Here is a 4393-nt window from a genome sequence, read left to right on the forward strand (position 1 = left end):
CAGAATCTCATCTGCCATCATCAGAATACAGAATGAATGTTCCAGATGAACACAATACAGAAGCCTGATGATGGCAGATGAGATTCTGCCGAAACATTTATTTTTATATATATATTCTCCATCAGTTTTAACTCACTTAGATTTTCTTTTCTCCTTCCCTTACATGATCTAAGTGAATTAAAATTGAAAGGTCTGATTTATTGCTTGTTCAAAAAAAAAAAACTTCCAGGAAAGAAGACTCTCAAAGCAGATCAGTAAGAGAATATGGTAATTAAGTAGAACTTTTGATTTATGAATCAGGCTATCCGTGTTTTTAATGAAGGAGAAACCTTGCCTTCCAGCTCCTTGGAGGAACTGATGCAATTATTTCAGGCTGCTAAAATAATTACCTTGGTGGTGTTTTAATTCTGTAGTGGAGGCCTTCTGCTTCTGAAGTACATCTTTAAATAGGGGCATGGCTAGCAGAAGCAGACAAATGCGAAAAAAAGGCTCAAGTTTAGCTTTCAATTCAGGGTAACCCTCACATAAAACCTGGAGTACGTCATGTATCAGATCAGGGCAGGTTTGCAAAAGCTATTTCATTCTCCGAATTAATACTGGCATAATCTTAAAGTGCAGCCTAAATTCACTTAGCAAATTCTGAAGTTAGACCAGAGGAACTATGTTAATCTGGTTTTTTTTTTAAAAAAAAATCAATATAATATATGCTGCTTGATATGTTTATTCCTGCTTCACATACATCTCTATCCTGAATCCTCTTCTCTAAATTGTTGACTGAGCTTTAACAACAAAGCAAAACAGAAAGACTCTCCCTAAATCCTTTTTTTAAAATGATAGATGAATTAAATTTAAAAGATATATGGAGAGAAAGAAATGCTAAAACCAAACAATACACTTTTTATTCAAACAGACATTTATCATGGTCCAGATTAGATATGATTTGGATCTCAACAGAACTAATATCTAACATTCAAGAAATAAATATTGAAACAAGTACTTGGGCAGACCATAATCCAATGACAATTAAATGGAAAGGACAAAAAAAAAGATTGAGATGGACGCTAAATAATACTATTTTAAAGGAAAAAGATTTTACACAATGGATCGAGAAAGAATTGGCTTTTTTCTTTAGAGAAAATAAAAAAGAAGATACTTCAATTCAGAATGTTTGGGATACAATGAAGGCATACGCTAGAGGCTTGATAATAGACTACATAAGAAAAAAGAATATCAGGAAAAGGCAAGCCACTAAAGTTTTGGAAGATGAGTATAAAAGACTTGAAAAAGAACTACAGAAAATGCCACAGAAAAAAGATATTAAACTAAAATTGGATATAATTAAATTGTTGACTGAACTACAACATCTCGGTTGCAGAAATGGGAACAACTGTTAGATGGCAGCAGACTTTCCCAACTCTTCCCAAACCTGATCAAACACACCTGGGAACATGAAGAAGAAGCACAACAGTAACAGAAAACCATTTCTTAGTCCAAGGGAGGGAAGGAACTCATGAAAGACTTGGGAACTCCACTTTAATTTGGAACGGGACAACTCACCGCAGCCAGCTCACCCTGACCAACTCGTTTGACCCAACTCACCCCGGCCAACTCACTGCGAGATAATTCAACACGGGATAATAACACAAGAGAGGCACAAGTAGAATTGCAGCCTCGAAGGCTTCTAACTCGAGAAGGTTCAAACCTTAAGTAAGACCGCTGCAATTAACTTGTCCCTCTCTTGAATTATCCTGAGTTGAATTGCCCTCAGCGAGTTTTCTCCCACAGGGAATTTTTCCATGGCAAGTTGGCCAGGTTGCCAGGGTCAGTTGTCATAGGCCGCTTTAATTATGCTAGGTATAAGCTGAGCTGGATAATTGCTTTGACAAACTTTTAAGGTTCTTTTTTTTAAAAAAATATTTTTGAAAACAAACACAAACAAACATAAACATAAAACCTTCTTTCAGTTTATACAGTGTGTCGGTTGGTATATATTTCTTGGGCATACTATCTGTCATCTTTCCCTCTTAGTTTTAAATTTATATTCAAATTATATTGATCAACTTTCATGTCATATTATGTTATTATTAAATCATCATTAGATTTTAATTGCAAGTTCACATTATCCTTTTCGAGCAAATCTCAATTTTTACCAATTCTAATTTTTATCATAATAATCAATTATGCTATTGTATTATCTTTGCTATTGTATTATATTTATATTATAATATGTTTCATTTTCCTGTTTTTCTACCTAACCATTGATAAAACAAGTCCCATATTTTATAATGTTCTTTTTCTTCTTTCTCTCTAATTGCCAGCTTTAAACTTTTAAGGTTCTGTTATTGTAATAGAATGTGGGAAAAACCACTTAAGATAAGAGACAGCATAGCCCTCAGCTAAATAGGGGATGGAACAAGAGGCTTAGGGGAGACCTTCCCCAGAGAATATTGTGATTTCAGACTTGCAAGATCGATATTGCTTTCATGAGATAAATCAAATGAGTGAATTCTACTTTACTGTAATGCTACATTGACAGAATCTTGGCTGCAACTATTCATATGTCAGGTAGAGCAACTTTAACCTTAGACTTTTGCCCAATTGTCATCTACCTTGCCAGCCATTCCATCCGGTCCTATTTCCATACAGAGAGTTTATATCCTTAACCATGACTTATCCAGCAGCCCTTCCATAACTCTGTTTCAATTCTCCTGATCAAGGAGAGAAGGAAGCTACAATTAAGGAGAAATTTCCTAACAGTTAGAACAATTAAATCAGTGGAACAACTTGCCTCCAGAAGTTATGGATGCTCCATCACTGGAGGTTTCTAAGAAGAGACTGGACAGCCATTTGTCTGGAATGGTATAGGATTTCCTCCTTGAGCATGGGTTGGACTAGAAGACCTCCAAGGTCCCTTCCAACTCTGTTATTCTTCTAAGCATTTTCATTCCAGCTGATCTGGGTAACCTGAGAACTGTCACATGAAGGATGGGGGCCTGAGAATGGCGTTGACCAATTCCCTTGGTATTCCTTTCCTAGTTGCATTATATCATCAAGATTATAAATAGGAGTTGGTGCGGTGGCCTAGATGTGGAGCTCTTGCCTAACAATCAGGAGGCTATGAGTTTGGTCCTAGGTCTACTGAACAAAACTCCGCATTGATGACAAGAAGGGCATCCGGCCAGTAAACACTCTGCTAGCTTCATTCAGTTGCCCAGACTTCAAGGGATTATGGAGTCTTTAAAAGAAGAAGATGATCAAGATTATAAATCGGGAAGCAGAACAATATCGCATTTCTTGGGCTATAGTTATTTTTGACCGAAGTGCAGGGTAAAAATATGCTGGAAATAAAATCACAAATATAGACATGGCCATCTGCTCAGGTGGCTTTCAAGAGGAATGAGGTTCAAATGAATCCTGCAGGAAGAATGCTATATATAAAAATAAAATGGACTCAACTAAATGCCGAGAAGTACAGGATGATCAGCTTCAGCAGCAGAGTTCTCACTTTTCTATCCTGCTTCACAATCTCAGCTGTTTAGCCGAAATCCAGAAAGAAAGAGAAATAGAGCTCCATGGCACATAAACAAGTCTTTATTCGTCCATATATCAGTCCGGGTTCGGGTAACAACAAGCACCAAAAAATGATAGTAAAGTCAGCTCTGGCACACCTTGCAGCCAGAGCTGTATTTATCCACCAGATAATAACGTAATGAGTTTATCCACCATCCAGTGGCTGCTACCACTTAATTTCCAGTTATCCTCGATCCGTGCATTCTTCTGTTAATTAACCACCCTCCTTTCCTATACCCTCACCACAGCACGCTTTCCATATTCCACCAAGCCCCCTGTGCCCTCCTGGTGTATATGCGCCCCCTGAGGTCATTGTTTTAACGGTCAGCCGGTTCATCGCTCTGCCAATAGCTGCCCGCAACTTGTGATAGTTTAGCGTCTAATATCATTGGGGCTCATCGTCTATCACCGTTGGCAACTCCGACCCAGTGTCGGTTGGCCGGCAGGTGTTTACTACTGCGGTAGAATACCCAGACGCAGCGGAACGCTCGGTGTCACGGCTCCAGCATGTCACGGGGCTGTGACAGTTCTCTGAAGTGTCTCTGGACACAAGAATGCTCTACTAGATAAACTTTTGCTATCACAAACCCTCACACACACAAAATGTAGGTTGCGCTACCTGCCTCTGATTCTTTTAAAGCAATAAAGTACCACTTATATTCACCTACAAGGAATAAAAGGAAACAGGCAAGGTTTTGTTTCCCTGGAACTACAAAAATCCTAACTACTAGATGGTAGCAAAGAGGCAGAGTTTCCTATATCTCTTTGCTGCCATCTTCTGGATCTTTGCAATGTCTTCTGGATCTTTGCAATGTCCTCTGGA

At 38.3% G+C, this 4393-nt stretch overlaps 1 long non-coding RNA gene across 1 annotated transcript; it reads right to left on the reverse strand.

Annotated features, from left to right (window-relative positions):
• Nucleotides 1–1914: 1914 nt before the first annotated feature.
• On the reverse strand, nt 1915–3678 carry LOC148129841 (uncharacterized). Its single transcript, XR_015750576.1, has 2 exons — nt 3506–3678; nt 1915–3235 (listed from the first exon to the last, which is right to left on the reverse strand). It is a non-coding gene; the product is annotated as an uncharacterized LOC148129841 (long non-coding RNA).
• Nucleotides 3679–4393: the final 715 nt, after the last annotated feature.

This window comes from Notechis scutatus, chromosome 9 (genome assembly GCF_049901735.1).
Source record: "Notechis scutatus isolate UNSWTSFEM ecotype Mainland chromosome 9, rNotScu1.2, whole genome shotgun sequence".
NCBI classification, from domain to species: Eukaryota; Metazoa; Chordata; class Lepidosauria; order Squamata; family Elapidae; genus Notechis; species Notechis scutatus.